This window comes from Mobula birostris, chromosome 5, assembly GCF_030028105.1.
Source record: "Mobula birostris isolate sMobBir1 chromosome 5, sMobBir1.hap1, whole genome shotgun sequence".
In the NCBI taxonomy this organism is placed as follows: Eukaryota; Metazoa; Chordata; class Chondrichthyes; order Myliobatiformes; family Myliobatidae; genus Mobula; species Mobula birostris.
Window position 1 is genome coordinate 126,613,594 of NC_092374.1, and position 20,622 is coordinate 126,634,215.

Consider the following 20,622-nt stretch of genomic DNA (forward strand, 5'->3'; position numbering starts at 1 on the left):
AGTACCCTTGAACTCTATGCCGTAAGAGTGGGCTCCTAGGAATAGTGCCCAACGTTGTAACCGGGTAGCAGTCATCACCGGAATTTCCTTCCTGGGATTGAAAGGGAAAAAAGGGGCTGGTGATCAGTCACTAGTGTAAACTTTTGTCTGTAGAGCTAGTGGTGGATCTTCTTCATTCCCCATACTAGACTAAGGGCCTTTCGGTCGATCTGTGCGTAGTTGTGTTTTATGCTCATCAGTGACCTTGAAGCAAACACAATCGGGCATTCAGATCCATCTTTCATAATGTGTGATGAAACAGCTCTAATGCCATAAGGAGACATATCGCACCCCAGTCTGACGGGCAGGGATGAGTCATAATGGGTAAGTAGTTTATCGGATGTTATTAGTCTCTGTTTCCTTGAATGCTCTTTCACATCTTTCTGACATTCCCACTTTGCTCCTGTCTGTAACAGTGTGTTCAATGGGTGCAGCACTGTAGCAATGTTTGGAGAAACCGGTGGTAGTAGTTTACAAGGCCCACGTATGGCCTGCGTTGTGACACATTTTCCATGTTGGGTGCCTGTAGCACTGCTTCAATCTTTTCTTGTGACCAAGCTTGTCAATGACATGTCCACAATATGAGATTTTATTCTTGAAAAACTCACCTTTCTCCCTTTTTGGACGCAGATCATACTCACTCAGCCTGGTAAGCACTTTACCAAAGTTCTGGAGGTGTGCTTCATCATTTTTGCCAGTCTCAATGATGTCGTCAAGGTAACATTGTGTTCCTGGGATCTCTTGGAGCATTTGGTCCATTGCTCTTTGCCAAGTTGCTGGAGCTGATGTGACATCAAAGATGAGACAATTACACTGGAATAGCCCCTTGTGAGTGTTGATTGTAAGGAACTTCCTGGTTGACTCCTCAATCTCCATTTGCAGATAGGCTTGTGACAAGTCAATCTTTGAAAACCTCTCCCTATCTGCCAAAGATGCACTAATATCTTCTATTCATTGCAGGGGATAGTTCAAAGTATGCAGAACCAGGTTAATGATCACCTTGAAACCTCCACATACGTGAATGGCTCTGGCCTTCACTTTCTAGATCACCAGGACAATAAGAATGGCTCAGATGCTCCATTCAACCTTAGACAGAATGCCAGATACCTCCAAGCTCTGTAGTTCAGCATCCACTTTAGGGCATAGTGTGTAAGGCACTAGTTGCACTTTATGGAATCTTGGTGTTGCAGTTTAATTCAGTTCAATTCTGGCCTTCACACCTTTGAGTTTACCAATCCCCTTCCCAAGCACCTTCTCATTAGCATTAAGCAGCTGTGCCAGTCTCTGGTTAGTGCTGCCATTTGGGCAGCTGTTGCCTGTAGATGACACACTGAGTGCCAGTAAAGTTGGATTTTTCTCAACCATTCACGTCTGAAAAGTGCTGGCCCTCCACTTTTCAATACATAAAGCTGTGACTATTGTGTTTGGTCTCCATACGTCACCTTCACTTTCAGTTTGCTTTTGCGGGACACTTTTTCACCTGTGTAAGTCTTCAGCATCAGTGAGATTCTCTCTAATGGTATCTTACAAAACAGTCTGTTGTAGTTAGCCTCTGGAATTATAGACAAATCTGACTCTGTATCCAGCTCCATTTTCAGTTTTACACCAGACACATTATTGTGATCCCTATTACATTGTGATCTGCTTTAGTAATACTATGCAGTTCTAGGCATGGCAGTTCACCTTTCTCAGACTCTATGTTGTCTGATTCTGTTTTACATTCAGTAACTTTAAGCATTTGCTTAGTTTTGTGTTTGAGGCTTTTCACTTGGTTGTGCTTTTTGTCTGCCTGGCATATTCCCTCCATGTGACCTTGTCTGTGATACTTTCTGCAGAATTTTTTGTTGAACCAACAGTCATTTGGATCAAGGGATTATTAGCCACATTGATAACATTTTTGGCTTTTTGCACCATTCAAGGATATTTTGTGCATTTCACAATCTAACCTCCTTTCCTGTAGTTCTGCTGCAGTCTCTAATGATATTGCAATATTCAAATCCCGTGTTAACGTTAGGTCTCTTTTGGATGATACCGTCTTTTGAGTGCTCTGACTATGCCTGCCATATACAAGCCCGTCTCTTAATGCATCAGAAAGTCCATCTCTAAAGTCACAGTACTGGGAATGTTTGCGCAGTTCTGCAGTGTATTCAGAAAGGGTTTCTTCCTTTGACAGGTTCCTTTTGTATAATCTAAATTTCTCAGCTATTGCCAACGGTTTAGGGCTCAAGTGATTTTGTGAAATTGTAACAATTCTATCAAATGTCTTGTTTGCTGGCTTTTCAGGGGTCACTAAGTTGCATAAGAAACTGTATGTTCTTGGGTCCGTTAAGCTTAGAAGTGTGTGGGCTTTCGTTAGCTCCTCCACTTTGTTTGTGATACTATACAGTTCCACCCCCTCAATGTACGACTCCCAGTCTTCATTAGTGCTATCAAATTCATCAACTTTCCCAACTGAAGCCAATGCCATGTTATTTTCACTTTAAATTCCGTGCATCTTTCACTGTTACTTATGGGTCCTTTGGCTTTCTCGTGCTGTTTAACTCTCACTGTTTCATCCCGTAACTATCGGCACAGTTTGTGATATTTTCTGACATTCATTTTCATACTCATCGCCAATTTGTTGTGTCTGTGCACAACTACATATAAATTGAATAAAAGCATGCACATGGGAGATGACTTTAACTTGTGTATTCACATTGCAGCAAGGAGAGGGAGAGGGCAATGTGCATGTGTAGGCAACAGTGCACACACAGACAACAGATCAATACGTAGTGCTAAGTGGGGGGGGGGTGTGGAGGGGTCATTGCTCTAAAAGAAATAGATCCATACATTACAGTGGTATTTTGCTTTTGAGCTTAAGATAGAACTTCAGGACAGTTCTGCATGTTTCCCAAGTCAAATCAATAGGACGTCAAAAGTTGCATTTTTGAAATATTCTTTCAACACTTTTGCTTATTAGTTAAGAACATTGCTGACCAAGTTTCATTGCATTTGCTCTTTAAGTTATGGGTTAACCAAAGCATGGATTTAAAAATTCACGTCCTTATTTCAAATCCCTCCACAGGCTAGTCTTAATTATCCTGTACAATCTCTTCCAGTCCCCAATCCTCCAGGATGCCACAGACTTCTCATACAGGGTTCTTGATCACTTTGCAATTGCATCCACCATTGATGCCTCTAGAAAACTCTCTCTAAATCTCTTAGCTTATCTACCACCCACTTTTCCTTTATGAAACTTTTTAAAACATCCCTCTGACCATGCTTTCAGTCATTTGCCCTGACACCTCAGTGTCATTTTGAAGGACATTATCAAAATGCAAGATCATGTGGTTGAGAAAAGGCTCTGGTAATCAGGTAACTGGGGCAGTTCACATGATGACACCACTAATGTACCCGAGTCCTCTCTCAAATTTTCAGGCATTTAAGGTAGGATCTATGTAGATGTAAGTTGTTGTTGTAGGAAATAACAAGGCTAAGTGTCAGCTAGATACCAAAGTTAATTAACATGTCAGCGTTTGCAACCCTAATAGCACCCATTGAATATCATTACCATTTTTATTTCACCTGAGCTCGACAGGAGAGTAAAAAGTGTGCAAAACAGTCGGAGGGAATGATCCATATCCGAATGCCCCCAGTTTAGGGCTCTAGTGACTAATCAGAGTTATGTTATAATCGTGCTCTCATTTCGCAAATGGCAACAAGTTTACAGTCTTGTTTAAAGAAGAATGGACAAGTCAACACACAGAATAAGACTGTGTTCTGATCTTATGGGATGCTCAACTGCATCTACCTGCAGAAACCAACCTGAAAACTGGGGGCAGCAAGGTAGTGTAATGGTTAGTGCGGTGCCAAGGAATGGAGTCAATCCTGGCATCCTCTGTAAGTAGTCTCTGTACGTTCTCCCTGTTGTGTGTGTGTGTTTCCCCGGGTGCTTCCGTTTCCTCCCAGAATCCAAAGACTTGTAAATTGCCCCGTGATCAGGTTAAGGTTAAATCGAGGTTGTCGGGGGTTGCTGGGCGGTGGTCCTAGGGCAGAAAGGCCTATCAATCAATCAATAAAAATGACAGGCAGAATAGCGCGCGAACAGTGAATCCTTGCGAACTTTCCCGGCTTGGGGATATGCAAATACAACAAAGGGGCTGGGCGGATGCAACCTCACCTGTTCGTGGTGTTTCTGAGTCTTCGTTTCATGCAGGACCGCAGCGAAGCACGTCGCCTTTTCTCTGCTCTTCTGCTACGGTAACGTCGAGGGGCGTCCGGGATTCCTTTTGGGGACACATCTGTTTGGATTCTGTTGCTTTTACGACGCGATCAATGAAGCATAAGGTGAGTTTCGTTTTGATTCGCCACACTGAATGTGATTGCGATGAAAAGGATTTCATATTTCCAGACTCAGCCAATCAAAATCCAATAAAGCGCATATATAAAAAAATATTTCATACCATACATAGTGCAGTGAACAATAAGCAGTGAAGACGAGACAGACTATTGGTTATGCCTTTACATTTTAAATGAGACAGAGCGCCGTCTGCATAAAGAACACATACATAGCAATGTATATCTGCTCCGGTCTTAATCGACGGCGATTGAAGTAAGGGAGGGCTTACTGCTTGTTGTCACACCTGTTGCACTCGAACCCATGTGCCAATTTTTTTAAAGGCCTATTTTGGGGTTTTAATTGTGTATAAAGAAAGTGAGAAATGCAGGTGATGCTCGGCAGATTATCACAGCCCGTAAGCTCCCGCTTCGCATTGCAGACTCGCTTTTTTTTGGCTTTCGGGTTAAACAAATCTCCTTTCGTTATTCTTTGGGAACTGTTTGAGTTCTGAGTTTACCTAAACTCGTTGTACCACTACTGGTTCTTACTGAAACTCGCACCTGAATGAAGATCACACGCAGGAACGGGCCTTATATGCCCCCAAAGTAGTTCGTGCCCCAAACCCCGCCTTGTTGCCTTTTTATTGGTGGTGTATTCTTCAGATGCTACCGTTTGATGGTTTGTTCTTCAATTTGACAATCGTTCCTCTGAGAATGTCTTTTCTTCTGTGAAATGTATTGTACTTTTGTTTGAGATATTAAGTTGCGAAACGTTTCCATTACTGTCGGAAGGGCTGAAGGTATCATGGATTTCGCGGGTATCATGGGTAGTGGATAACTTGCAGTTTGGAATGAACGATAGATTGGTGAAGAGATCGAGGACGCTATGGATAGATAGAATAAGAATTAACGAGTTTGGTTAACTGAATGATAACAGGACAGCAGCTAATGGGGGTCGTCAAAGAATGGGAGATGGCTGGATGCCAAGAGTTTTGATTTAAGGTGATAAAAAGATAGTGTAAGTAATTTTGAACCATTTTTGAAAAATCAGAGCATTTCCACAGCAAATCATTAATTTTGGCCAAATACTTAAGACATATACTGGAGCATCTGACGGAAACTCCGACCACAGATTTGGTTACTCAGTGAATTGAGATCCCAGTGTACAGCTGTATTGGGAATATATCAGATTTTAAAAAGGGGGAAGGTTAAAACATATTTTGTGTAGGAAGTGGATGTGGGAGGGAATAAGTGACAGTTAAATGGTCTAATATTGAATCCAGCGGAGATGAGTGGGGCTGCTTCTTCCACTGTTTGCTGTAGGATAAGCCTGAGCAATGTAACCTGGTTCTGACTAAGTGCATCCTTGCATCCAAAACTAGGCACAAATGAACAGAGCCACAGCCACAAGTATCATTGCTGATATGGTTTAGCTAAAAGGTTGGTATGGAACTGACCCTTTTTGTGCAGTTGTTCGGGCTGCCTTCTGGAACAATAGATAACGAAGTTTGTTCCTAAAGTGGAAGGCTTCCCATCACGGCCACATTTGCTGGCAAATAGTTAAAATTTGATGAGAAATATTAGCTTTATTTAACATGTTGTTGTATTTTTTCCCCCAGTTCATATACATCCACAAAACTGCAACATCTATATCACTTAATGAATCCGAACAGTGAGATTCTAAACATGAGAAAGGTATTAAAGTTATTAAAATTAACAGTGTCCAGTTGTTACAGATACTAGAACATGCCTGTACTGGGCAAAAGTCTTAGGCACATATATATAGTTAGTAAGCTTAAGACTTTTGCACAGTACTGTAAATTTTTATGTATTGCACTGTACTGCTGCTGCAAAAAATAAAATCATGACATACGTGAGTGATGATAAACCTGATTCTGATATGGGTCTCTATTGTGGACTGAGAGTGGGAAGGAGGCAGGGAGAGGGGAATCGTGGTTGGGAAAAGGGGAAGGGGGAGGGGAGGGAGCAGGAAGCACCAAGAGAGACATTCTGCAATGATCAATGAACCAATTGCTTGGAATCAAATGACCTTGCCTGGCGTCTGTACCAGGGCTGCGTGTGTATGCACCCATGCCAGCCCCCACCCCTAGCACTCCTCTGCCACCTGTCCAACACCCCTCCCGCAGCACTCCGCCCTTGCCATTCCCAACCTCCTTGTTCCTGCCAGATTTACAAACATGCTCTCCGCTTCACATTAGCAAATACAGTACTGTGCAAAATTCTTAGGCACCCTACCTATATATATGTGCCTAAGGCTTTTGCACAGTATGTACTGTAATATCCTGAATTACTTAATGGGCATATGCTGGAAATACAAATTCTGTCCGTGAAACAACAAATCTGCCTGTTGAAAAATGCAACATTAGCTTTATTTCTGTCTATAGAGATGCTGACTGACTTACTGAACATTTGCAGCATAGGATGTCACAGTAGTGCAGAGTGATACTATTACAACCTGGGCTGTTGGAGCTCAGATTTCAGTCCTGGCGTTCTCTGTAAGAAGTTTCTGTAGGTCCTTCCTGTGGACTGTGTGGGTTTTCTCCAGGTCTGTTACAAAGGGCAGCTGGAGGTGACTGGAAGCGAATCCAAATGCAGGGCACAGGCATGGAGCCAGATTTGGACATGACTTGGACTCGGATTCGGGACTCGGACACAATGCCTGGACGGACTTGGACTTGGAACCTGGACTTGGCCTTGGGCTCGGACACAGAGTCAGGACTTACTTGGACTAGGACTCGGAATGACAGAACAACGACAGTCCATTCGAGTAGCGGCAACTAGCCTGCCTACTGAGCTGGATACGAGACGACAATACAATGACAGTCCATTCGAGTAGCGGCAAACAGCCTGTCTACTGAGCTGGATACGAGATGAAGAAATCCAAACCATGACAGTCCATTTGTATCTAGACACAGAAAAGCTCACGAAGATGGTCCCTTATTCTTGGCGGCTCGGAAGACGGTCCCTAATTCTTGGTGGCTGGGAGTGGCAACAATTGGCCAGCAAATCTCAGCCAAACATGAAAATAACAGAATTTGCATCTTAGCTCTGAGTAGCGGCAAAACAGCCGGCAACTCAGCTGGACATGAAAACGACTGAATTCACTAAGCAGCCACAGGCACCGAAGCAACTTATAGAGTGCATGATTCTGGGTGGCTCTGGGACGAGCATAGTCGCACTGGCTATGGTGGCGAACCAGCAGTGAGTAGAAGTAAGCCGGAGTCTTTATGCTGCCGGTTCGAATGAGGATCGGGTGCCTTAATCAAGGAGCCAGGCAAAACACGTGGAAAAGGAAATCAACAGAAACAAGGAGTCAGCAGACCGGACCGTGACAAGGTCCTCAGATTTCCTCCCACAGTCCAAAGGAGTATCGGGATTAATTAGTCATTGTAAAGGCTGTCCTGCAATTAAGGCAGGGTTAGATCAGGAGTGCAAGGGTTATTGGGTGTTTCGGCTCGAAGGACCCTAAGAACCTATTCCACACTGTATCTCTAACAGGTAAAATTATATTTCAAATTCACTACATCTGCAGTTTTAGCTTTTGGATTACTAATAGTTTTTGTTATGTTTTCTTTGCGACAGCTGTGAGCTCCATCAGGAATAAGTGATTTTCTTGTAAGTAGCTAAGAAAACAGTTCAGGAATGCTGGCACCGTGCCCCTCAGCCAGGCTTCTAATTTTTAATAATGATGACAAATCACCCTTTTCTCTGGGTCATTCACTTGTAGGGGCAAGGTTGCCAAAATCCATGTGAATGCAATATAGCAATAACAGCCCAAATGTAACCTCCAGGTCACTTCCAACACCAGTGTACTTCTGTTTTTTAAGAGTTTGAGAGATTTGGTGATATGTGGGGATGGGACTGTATGTGCTGGATTGTAACTATATGCACTGCGTGTGACTGTATGTACTGTGTCTTTCAGCTTGGCCCCAGAGGAATGATGTTTAGTTTAGCTGTGTACATGTTCAAAGGTCCATTTATTATCAAAGTATGTATGCCGTATATAACTCTGAGACTCATCTTCTCCAGATAGCCATGACAAAAAGAAAACTGTCGAAGTCAGTTCAAAAAGAAACAGCAAACCCTCCCCAGCACAAAAAAGAACAGCAATATAATCATCAACCCCACCCCCCCACATCCACAAAAAAAATGCAACCAGGACATTGACCCCCAAACCCTCACCCCTGCAAAAACAAACGAGAAAGAACAGGCAAAAAGTAATCCGAGATACAGTGAAAATCTTGTCTTGCATACTGGCCATGCAGTTCAGATCATTACACTGTGCATTGGGCTAGAATAAGGTAAAACAATAACAATGGAGAGTAAGGTGTAAAAACTATTGATAGAGTGCAGTGCAGCTAAGCGATTGGAGTGAAAATTCAAAACAAGGTGGATTAAGAGGCCAGGAGTCCACCTTATTGTACATGTTGTTGGTTCAAGAACCTGATAACGGTGCGTCAGAAGCTGTCCTTGAGCTTGGAGGTGAGTGCTTTCGTTCTTTTGTATCTTCTGCCTGATGGGTGAAGAAAGAAGTTCTGGGGTGGGTGGGGACTTTGAGGATGCCGGCTGCTGTACGGAGGCAGTGTCTATGGAGGGAACTCTGGTTCTTGTGTTGTGCTGAGCAGCGTCCACAACCCTCCGAAGTTTATTGCAGTCACGTGCAGAGCAGTTGCTGTACCAAGCTGTGTTACATCCAGACACTTCCTATTGCTAAAGCGCACCTCTCACTCAAAGTTTGCAAAACCAAAGAGCTGATTATTGACTACAGGAGGAGGAAACTGGAGTTGCGAGCCATCCTCATCAGAAGATAGGAGGTAGATAGGGTCGGTAGCTATAGATTCCTTAGTATTATTTCATAGTATCGGTCCTGAGACCAGCATTTATGTTCATTATTACAAAGAAGGCACGATAACGCCTCTGAAGGCATGAGAAAACCTGCAGACGCTGGAAATCCAAAACAACACACACAAAATGCTGGAGGAACTCAGCAGTCAGGCAGCATCTATGGAAAAGAGTAAACGGTCAACGTTTTGGGCCGAGACCCTTTGTCAGTCCATAGATGCTGCCTGGCCTGCTGAGTTCTATGACAGTGCCTCTACTTTCCTTGCGCAGATTCAGCATGTTGGCAAACTTCTATAAATGTATCCTGACTGGTCGCACCATGGAAACACCAAAGACCTTGAATGGAAAAGTCTTTTAAATAGTAGGGGATGACTTGACTCATCTCAACACTGAACTGATTCCACCTATGGACACACTTTCAACGACTCTACAACTCGTGTTCTCAATATTAATTATTATTATTATTTTGTTTTGCACACTGGTTATCAGAATCAGAATCCTTTATTATGGCCAAGTATGTGGACACATACAGGGAATTTGATGCCAGTTTCCCTGAGCTCTTGCTGTACAGAATCAAAAAGCAAACAAAACTATAGTGCAAATAATTGTGAACTATATACAATGAGGTGTACCTGTGTATGTACAGGTGGACTTGGTTTATAATAGACTAAAATTCAAGTGTTCATAAGACTGATGGCATACGGAAAGAAACTGTTCTTGTACCTATTTGTCCTGGCATACAGTGATCTAAAGCGCCTACCAGAAGGAAGGAGTTGGAACAAGTGATGTCCAGGGTGTGATGGGGCTACAATGATGCTGCTTGCTCGCTTCCTGACTCGAGATGGGTATAAATCCTGGATCGAGGGCAGCTTCACACCAAAAACCCTTTCCGCAGCCCTGACGGTTCTTTGGAGTCTATTCTTGTCTTGTTTGGTAGCTGATCCAAACCAGACAGTGATGGACAAACAGAGAACAGACTGGATTATTCCTGAATAGAATTGAATCAGCAGCTCCTGAGGCAGGTTGTACTTCATGAGTTGATGTAGGAAATACAACCTCCACTGAGCCTTTTTGATAAGAGTGTCCGCATTGGGTGTCCACTTCAGGTCCTGGGAGATTGTGACACCCAGAAACCTGAAGGTCTCCACAGCAGACACAATACTGTTGAGTTTAGTGAGTATATATTCGTCCTTTCTTGTATTGTTTTCATTGATTCTATCAAATTTCTTTGTACCTACTGTGAATACCCGCAAGAAAATGAATCCGCGGATTGTATACGGTGACATATATGTGCTTTGATAATAAATTTTCTTTGAACTTTGGTTGGGATGTGGGAGAAAACTGGAATACCGAGAGGAGACACACATAACCAAACGGAGGATGTGTGAATGCCATACAGGTAACACTCGAGATGAGGATGGAACCAGGGTCTCTACACTGTGCACCCTGTCAATCATTCACTGTGTAGCCTCTGTGTTTTACTGCAGCGGAACTGCATGCGTGGAGAAGCCTTTGTGGTTAAACACTCCGCTATGGTCAAGTTGAATGATATTCGTGGAAGTGTCATCCGTCTCTTAGAAATCTAACTAGTTAACCTTCCAGATAGGGTGTAAATGGGCTGGTGCTGATGTTCACCTCTGATAATGACACCACAAAGCTCTGTCCTCAGTCTGCTTTTGGTATAGCCATGTGTAGTCAGTTCACTAGCTTGGTCTTTGTAAATTACGCCTGTTGCTGTCGTCATCTGCTCTTCATCACATCTTCCTTATTTCCACTCTTCAGCAATTTCTTATATGTTTCAATTTGCACCTCAGAACCATGCAAAAGTCTTAGGTGTGTACAAGTTTATAAATATTATAAACTTTTTGCACAGTAATGTAAATATTAAAGGAACTATCTGTTTAAACATTGTGATGTAAACCAATTCCTGATATATAGTTCAATCATAGTCAAACAATGGTCAGGTCTCCAGGTTTTACCATTAACTATTTCTTGTCAGTTTTGTTGCAGCTTGTGTTTATTCAGGCGATGAGATTTAGCTGTTTGTTAATGATTAGAGATTTGACAGGTAGTTCCTGATAGAGTGAATCACAATTGCCCTAATGAAAATTGAAGATGGTGGAAATACTCACGAGATCAAGCTGCATTTGTGAGAAGAAAAATGGTTAAAGTCTCAGGTCAAAGATTCCTCATTAGAACTGGAAAGGAGGAAAAGGAAGTTCATTAAACTGCAGGGAGAGTGAGGTGAGAGGATTCCTCTGATAAGATAAAACCGGAGTGATCATGGGGATAAACTATTAAAGAAGCTTTTCTGGTTAGTGGGTGAATGGGAACAGTTGGAGAGTCAAAATGTCGGAAAAAGAATCACAAAAGGCAAGATACAGAGAGGAAGATAGGCTTGCCAGATCAGCATTCAACATCAGCAATGTGCACCAGCCTTATTGACGTGGTCATTGGTAGAAAGAGTGAGCAGCTTCAAACTCCTGGGTATCAACGTTTCGGGGGATCTGTCTCAAGCCCAACAATGCAATCATGAAAACGTGCCAGTGGCTCTACTTCATGAGAAGTTTGAGGAGATTTGGTATGTTACTAAAGACTCTAGCAAATTTCTACATCATGTTGCCTGGATTGGGCAGCATCCCTTCTGAGAATAGGCTGAGTGAACCCGGCCTTCCTTTCTTGGAGCGGCGGAGGATGAGAGGTGACCTAATAGAGGTGTATAAGGTGATGGGAGGCAGTGATTGTGTGGATAGTCGGAGGCTTTTATCCAGGGCTGAAGTAGCTAACATGAGAGGGCACAGTTTTAAGGTGCCTGGAAGCAGGTACAGAGGAGATGTCAGGAGTGAGTTTTTTAGGCAGAGAGTGGTGAGTGCGTGGAATGGGCTGCCAGTGACGGTGGTGGAGGTGGATATGATAGGGTCTTTTAAGGGACTCCTGGATAGGTACATGGAGCTGTCATGTACCCCGTGATGGGTTAAAGATCCAGCAGAAATGGAAAACACTTTAAGAGTCCAGTATTGCTTTTAACTAATGGTATTTATTAGTAACTGCGCAATACAGTAATATAAAATCAGATATATAAAACAGGTTATCAATGATTAAATATGTATGGGTGTTGAAATATATGAAAACCAAGCTTCTTCAAGTCTAGGGGTAAATAGATAGTCTTACGGTGATGAGTGAAGTTCAGTTCAGTTCGTGGTATTGAGTTGAGCAGTAATGGAGAGAGAGAGAGGTAGAGATTTGAGTCTTCAGGTGAGCTGACAGCGTCGATCTTCCCGTTGTCCTCCGAAATCCTTTAGAAGTCGCCGACTGTGACCACAACAAAGGGGACGCTTCTTCTGTGGTGGAATTATCAACCCAGGCGAGGGTCGGACACACGCATATCTCCCCACCAGTCACACCCTTTTCACACTGCGAGATCCACTGATCGATCCTCCAAAACCCACCTTTTCTGTGGGCACAACAAAGCTCATTCAGTGTCCAAAACCATGTGTCTGTAGGTCTAACAGTTGACCTATTTATCTCACCGTGCTGAACACCACCTGTCCATCAAACAGCTCCTTCCTTCTCTCTCTGTAAGAACTTGGAAGTTGCCAGTGTCCTTGCAGAAGTGTAAACGAACTGCAGAGAAACCATAACACCATCTCAAAGCAGTCTTCGCCTCTCTCTCTCTCTCTCTCTCTCTCTCTAAATAACAAGGTGTCTGGTGTTGAACAACTCTCTCTCTCTCTCTCTCTCTCTTTTTAAAGGTATAGTCCCTAAAAAATATGACCCTTAGGGGTACATAACAGAGCTTAGAAAAATAGAGGGCTATGGGTAACCCTAGATAATTTCTAAAGTAAGTTTGGCATAGCTTTGTGGGCCGAAGGGCCTGTATTTTGCTGTAGGTTTGCTATGTTTCTATCAGTGGAAGGCATTCTGACTGCTTGTATCACTGCCTGGTATAGAGGCTCCAGTTCAGAGGATCACACAAAGCTGTGGACAGCCAGCTCTATCACGGTACAACGTTTACCACCATTGAGGACATATTCAAGAGGTGGTCACTTAAAAGATGAGATCCATCATTAAGATGAGCTTCCTTCTTGTTGCCATCATGAGAAGATGTTTTGTTTCTCCAGAGTGGAGAAGACGACCAATCTGAACTCCAGACTGCAAAAAGTGTAAGTGAATGTGTGCAAGTCATTTGCTTGAGGGACAGCATCTCATCCGCCTGGACACGGTGCAGCTTTCTGGTCTCAAGATAGCTAAAACTGCAGAATTTAATATTGATTCTCTATTTGTGTTGTTTGTCTCTATTGGCTCAGCTGGTTTGGAAGTGGAAGTGTGGACAGCTTGACCAGCCGGGCATGGGTCCTTTCTCTGCGTTTCACAACTCCTACCATCTCTTGTCTATCCTCACTGTGAATGTTCCCGTTCACTCATTGTGTCACAGCCACAGACTCTGCTGTGGGGTCTACGTGCCCCTGCAGGCGGTCTACGCAACAAGTTCGGCAATTGTGCTCATGAGTATGCACCTTTCAGCTGTTTCAATATGGTGGTATTTAACTCTCTTCTTTTTGTTGTAGTCTTGTCAAGACTTGACCAAAAGCACATCAATGTTTACGCTCCCTGCTTACCCTCATCCTTGTCCAGGAAAGAGACCACTGTTTTGGCTGATGCTGTCAAGAAACTGTATTTATTTAGTATCCATTATTGTTTCCAGCTGCGGTGTTGGCGTTAACTTTCAAACTGAGAGTTTTAGTTAGCGGCCCTGTTGGCCCAGCGTTTATTGTTTTTCTTTACTTTAAATGCTGCAACAGTTCTCATTAAGGTCAGTGAGCTGTTGATCCGCTTCATTCTCAATCTTAGTCTCTCTCTCTCTCCCCCCCCCCCCCCCCCCACACACACACACACACGGGCCATATCAGAACATATTGGTGCTTTGACTGGATAACTTTGTTTACATCTCCCCCATGGTCACCCTGGTTTTACCCTATCTTCCTAGCAGTTTAACAAACTTCTTCTGTCTTGTGATCAGTTGAAACAGATGCTTTTTGAACTGAAATATTAACGCATTTTTCTTCACACAGATGTGGCCCGACCTTCAGAGTACTTCCAGATGTTCTGTTTTTAGTTGTTTAGTAATTGTGAGTTAAAAAAATGGTTATCTCATACCATAATTGATTGCTTGATGTCTAAGTATCTAAGCCATTTACTGTGTACTAAGTCATTTTTAAATTCTTTAAACAGTTGGACTAGAACAGCTAGGTACAGGATTTCTGTCATTTGACGAGTAAATCTTGTTTTAAAACACAATTACATGTTTCAGTTTTCATTCGGAACAGCAAGTTGCTGGTCTCCCGCTTTCATCGTTGCAGGAGCGAACTCTCTCCCTCATTGGAGAGACGGTCTGTCTCAATACCAAAGTGCTGTTTGATGGACTCTGAATTAATGGACTCCTCGGTGTTTCTGCTGCTGCTGGCATGGTTGGGGGTGGGGTGGGGTGAGGGAGTCAGTGCTTCTCCCGGCAGGGGTGGTGGGTTGGGGGGGCAGGGTGGTTGATGCTTTCGTTGCAGCTTGTGCAAAGGCAAAGGGAGGATGAGGGCTTTGGGACTTCGATGTTACTGTTGTTCTGTGGGGTTTCTTTGTTTTGTGGATATCTGTGAAGAGGATGAACATCAGGTTGTGTACTGGATATATACACTGATATTAAGTGTACTTTGAAACTTTGAGTAGGTTAAAACACCCAATGGTGCAAATGTCATGATGATTTGATGTTAATATTGCTGATGTCAATGTTGTTTTCCAAGTCGTCACTGAGTTGCAGTTTCTGAGGTTGTGGCTCAGTTGTTTTTTTCAGCTTAGGTTTGCAGGGATCGTTGTGTGGGCAGGGAATGGTGTGAGGGGTCAGGTTAGGGTTGAGGGACAGGGATGTGGGAGAATTGGAAAGCAGGCCGGAGTCTAAGCCTCCGCTCAGCATTTGAAGGCCAGAGGTGCTGCTGTGGGATGTCAGGCTAGCTTATTTGTGTGGATGACGGTTGGTGCTCTCATCCCTGCCCCCCTCCTACCATGGTCAGCAAGTTGTCGATGGGTTCCAGTGTCGGAATTCCTCGCAGGCAGGAGGAACAATGTCTGATGACAGCCCTCCCTCCCCTCCATATGAGAATTGGTGAGACTGGAGTTCAAGGCCTAGCGTGCAGGACCTTGTCATTGGTGAGTCTGAAGTTCACGGCCTAGTGTATCTGGGGTCAATGCCAAGGATCAAAGCTTGAGGGCCAATCTTTAGTCTGGAAATCAAGCTGCACGTCTGTGACTCTGAGCCCGCTGGTGTAGTCAAGAGCCTAATGTCTTTGAGTCTGAGTCTGCTGGAGGCTGAAGATGGCCTGAGGACCTCTGCTTTAAATATACCCAATTACTTGGCCTCCTCATCTGTCTGCCAATGGATTCCACAGTTTCACCATCCTCTGGCTAAGGAAATTCCTCCACATCTGTTTCCTAAAGGTACATTCTTCTACTCTCAGAATGTGCCGTCTTGTCCTAGATTCTCCCTCTACTGGAAATAGCATCTCCTTGTCCTCTCTATCTAGGCCTTTCAAATTCAGTAGGTTTCAATGAGATCTGCCTCATTCTTCTAAACTTCAGCGAGTAAAGGCCCAAAGCTATTGAACATTCCTCGAACATTAACCCTTTCATTCCCAGCATAATTCTTGTAAACACCCTTTGGACCCTCTCCAACTGAGGAGTCATTGGATTGGACAGAGGGAGAAAGAGTTTAAAGGAAGTCAGGTTTTGAGAAGTCACCAGGAAAGTTGCTGAAGGTAAGACAGTGAATGTTGTCTACGTGGACCTTAGCAAGGCCTTTGACAAGGTCCTGCATGGGAGATTGGTCAAGAAGGTTCAGTCGGTTGGCATTCCAGATGAGATAGTAAATTAGTTTAGACATTGGCTTTGAGGAAGGAGCCAAAGAGTGGTGGTGGATGGTTGCCTCTCTGACTGGAGGCCTGTGACTAGTAGTGCGTTGCCGAGATTGGTTCGTTGTTGTTTGACATCAGTACAAATGATCTGGGTGAGAGTGTGGTAAACTGGATCAGCAGATTTGCAGATGACACCAAGATTGGGGATTTAGTGGAGAGCAAGGAAGACTATCAAAGCTTCCAGAGGAATCTGGACCAGCTGGAACAATGGGCTAAAATTGGCTGATGAAAGTTAATGCAGACAAGTATGAAGTGTTGCAATTTGGGAGGACAAAGTAGGATAAGCCACACATGAAGGCCAGGAGTTGGACTTGTTCGAGTTGCGCAGCATTAAATGCATAAGGAACATTTAATAGGTAGTGGGAGTTTATCCCCATTACCACCCCCAGCTATAAAAACCTTAAGGAACCATACTTACGAAGAAGAAAGATGTTAAAATGTCAACTAAGTAAGAACCCTCAAGGTAAAGGCAAATATAAGAGAGTCTGCCGATATGTCTCTGGCACTCCTGAGGAATCCAGCTGCTCAGTTATTTAAGATTAAAAATTATGGTTTTATTTTAGACAGGAGGAATTTGGTGGGTTTGGATGAGCCAGAGTTCTTACTACATGGCAAAACTGGACCAAGGGACCTTTTGGCCTCCAGTTTAATTTATTAAATATATTTGAAATAGTAGGTGAATAAGGACTAATTCCTCTTTCAGAAATACCTCAAACTAAGAGGCTTTGCCTCTGTTATCCCTTTTGGGTTGCCACTGAAGTTTTAGGTAACTCGAACCAACAGGGTTGACTTGCAGCATCCAGATCAGGGTATGAGGTGGTTGCAGGCAGTGACCCGTGCACATTTAGCTAAATGCCAAGCAATTGACTTTCCAAACGGCATCTTACCATTACCACTTCTAGGAAATCCATTGTTGACACTTAGTATTGGTATTGCTATTAAATTATTCTTGTCACATACAGCAAGACAGTGAAAAGCTTGTCTTGTGTACTGTTCAGATAGATCAGTGGTTCCCAGTCTGGGGTCCTTTGCTTAATGGTATAGGTCTATGACATAAAAAAGGTTGGGAACCCCGATAACACAAAGTACTCTGCAGATGCTGGGGTCAAAGCAACACTCACAACACGCTGGAGAGACTCAGCAGGTCGGGCAGCATCCGTAGAAACGATCAGTCAAAGTTTCGTGCCGGAACCCTTCGTCAGGACTGTAGGGGGAGGGGGCAGAGGCCCTATAAAGAAGGTGGGGGGAGGGTGGGAAGGAGAAGGCTGGTAGGTTCCAGGTGAAAAGCCAGTAAGGGGAAAGATAAAGGGGTGGGGGAGGGGAAGCAGGGAGGGGATAGGCAGGAAAGGTGAAGAAAGAATAGGGGAAAACACAATGGGTAGTAGAAGGAGGCGGAATCATGAGGGAGGTGGTAGGCAGCTGGGGGAGGGGGCAGAGTGAAATAGCGATAGGGGAAGGGAGGGGGAGGGAATTACCGGAAGTTGGAGAATTCTATGTTCATACCAAGGGGCTGGAGACTACCTAGACGGTATATGAGGTGTTTCTCCTCCAACCTGAGTTTAGCCTCATCATGGCAGTAGAGGAGGCCATGTATGGACATATGGGAATGGGAAGCAGAGTTGAAGTGGGTGGCAACTGGAAGATGCAGTTGTGGCAGACAGAGCGGAGGTGCTCGACGAAGCGGTCCCCCAATCTGCGTTGGGTTTCACTGATGTAGAGGAGGCCGCACAGGGACCACCGAATGCAATAGATGACCCCAAAAGACTCACAAGTGAAGTGTTGCCTCACCTGGAAGGACTGTTTGGGGCCCTTCTTTATAGGGCCTCTGCCCCTTCCCTCTTCAGTCCTGACGAAGGGTTCCGGCCCGAAACATTGACTAATCGTTTCCACGGATGCTACCCGACCTGCTGAGTTTCTCCAGCGTGTTGTGAGTGTTGCTTGGGAACCCCCATTATAGATCAATTTATTACATACTGCATTGAGGGAGACTAAAGCAGTAACAATGCAGAATAAAGTATAAGAAGTGCAGTGGAGGTTAACATCAAAATACACGATCATAAAATAGATTGTGAGGTTAAGAATCCATTTCAAAATTCAATGTAAATGTTATAATCAAAGGCCATATATGTTGTCATATACAACCCTGAGGTTCATTTGCGGACATACTCAGCAAATCTATAGAACAGTAACTATAACAGGACCAATAAAAGATCAACCAGAGTGCAGAAGACAACAAAACTATGCAAATTCAAATATAAATAAATAGCATTAAATAATGAGAACATGAAATAACAAGATAAAGAGTCTTTAAAGTGAGATCATTGGTTGTGGGAACAACTCAATGGATGGGCAAGTGAGTGAAGTTGTCCCCTTTCGTTGAAGAGCCTGATGGTTGAAGGGTAGAAACTGTTCTTGAACCTGGTGGTGCAGGTCCTGAGGGGCTTGTACCTTCTACCTGATGGCAGCAGCGAGAAGAGAGCACGGCCTGGGTGGTGGGGGTCCCTGATGATGGATGCTGCTTTCTTATGACAGTGTTTCATGGAGATATCCTCTGTAGTTGGGATGGCTTTACCCGTGATGTACTGAGTCGAATCTTGCTGTTACCAAACTGCTGTATGATATTTTATCATACGGAAGTTTGATAACCACAGGGTAGAAGCTGTTCTTGAGCCTGACGGTGCTTTCAGGTATCCTCTACCTGATGTGAGATGGGAGAAGAGAGGATACCTGGATTGGGTGGGGTCTTTGATTATGCTGGCTGCTTTACTGAGGCAAACAGGATTGAGAGAGTGTGTAGAGGGAAGGCTGGTTTCTGTGATGTTCTGAGTGGTGTTCACAACTCTCTGCAGTTTCTTGCGGTCATGTGCAGAGCAGTTGCAATATCAAAGAATTTAGCGTCCATATGGAATGCTTTCTATAGTTCATTGATTTAAAAATTGTATTGAAAATTTTAGCCTCCTGAGGAAATGGAGGTGGTGGTAGACTTTCTCGACATTGACATCAGCATAGTTGGACAGGACAGGCTAGTGGCAATGTTCGCCCCTGTCACCTTTAATCTCTTGACCTTCTCACCTTCAGCACTTGATGTAGGCAGGGGCATGAGCACCACCCCCACCAACCCCGAAATCCACGACCGGCTCGGGTCTGAATGTAGGCATAATGACCTCGTCTGAGCCAGGTGCTTATTTACTGGACAAAAATATTACAGAGGAGCAAGTTGGAACCCCATGAGGCTTTGAGATGGAGATAAACATGGGTGAATATTGTCTAGAATGAAAAAAAAAGTGAGGTTAAAAATGAAACAAAACAGGAAAATTCATTGGACTATCATTAGTTAAAATTTAAAGCTTGGGAGAAATTTGCAGCTTTTTTTTGTAGTTCTAGTATATTAGTTGTTCTTTCTTTTCAAATCTTTTTATTGTTATACAAAAAAATAACAGGAGTACATTGAAGTAACAACATTTACAATGTCTCAAAAAAGACATTATCTTAAAGATTGAAAAAAATTTTTGTGATAACAAAGAAAACCTACTAAGCAGAAAAGTGAGAAAAAAAGAACCCATTAGGTGTACAACCCCGGAGCCATGCGTCATACAAAAAGCTTCTAAAAATAAACATCAAACCGCCAGCAAGAACAGAAAATATACTAAAAAATTTACAATTAGATCGTGGAAAAATTCTATCAATTAGCTCAAATGATAATAACGAGCAAATGAGCCCCATCTTTTCTCAAAATCAAATAAAGGTTCAAAGGTTCGACTTATAATTTTTTCCAAACTAAGACATAGCATCACTTGAGAGAACCATTGTGACAAAATGGGAGCCGATGTATCTTTCCACTTCAACAAAATGGCCCTCCTAGCTATCAATGTAACAAATGCAATAACATGTTGGTTAGACACAGAAATACCATTAATATTTTGAGAAATTATTCCAAAAAGCACATATTAGTTGTTCTATCCACTCAATGAAGTAAAAATGTTTTACTTGCTGTTTAATTATTTTTTGAACTTGCTCAGTGTCACTTTAAGTTATTTTTGATCTTTATCTGAGATTCTGCAAGGAATACTATCTATCTTTCCAAGTTTAATATGGAACCAGCATAGATGGAAGAGAGAAAGTGTCTATTTCTCAGATTCGTATATCCAAATTATTGCCATTTTATTGTCCTTCTGCATCTTCTTTTTCTGTATTCTTCAAACAAATGTTGAATTTCTTGGTTTATTTTAAAATGTAGTAGCCAAATACCTACCTGCCAATGAATGATACAGGGAAAATTAATAGCAACAGATGCTTGCCTATGGGACATCTGTGCAGCTGCAATTTCATGCATGATGAAAGATGACTGCACATGTTGTCATCTTCTTTAGCATTCCCTCGGGATGACTTCCACTCCAATCTGTGCATGAATTAATGTGGGGTGCCCATTGTGCATCAGTTCCAACAT

At 43.2% G+C, this 20,622-nt stretch overlaps 1 protein-coding gene across 3 annotated transcripts in view; it reads left to right on the forward strand.

The window, feature by feature from the left end:
* The first annotated feature begins 4,203 nt into the window (after positions 1–4,203).
* lypd6b (LY6/PLAUR domain containing 6B) overlaps positions 4,204–20,622 on the forward strand; it is a 256,416-nt gene continuing 239,997 nt past the window's right edge. For all 3 annotated transcript variants that reach the window (XM_072258645.1, XM_072258644.1, XM_072258646.1), the window contains exon 1: positions 4,204–4,365. The gene's annotated coding sequence lies outside the window, so the exon portion shown is untranslated. The remainder of the gene's footprint in view (positions 4,366–20,622) is intronic.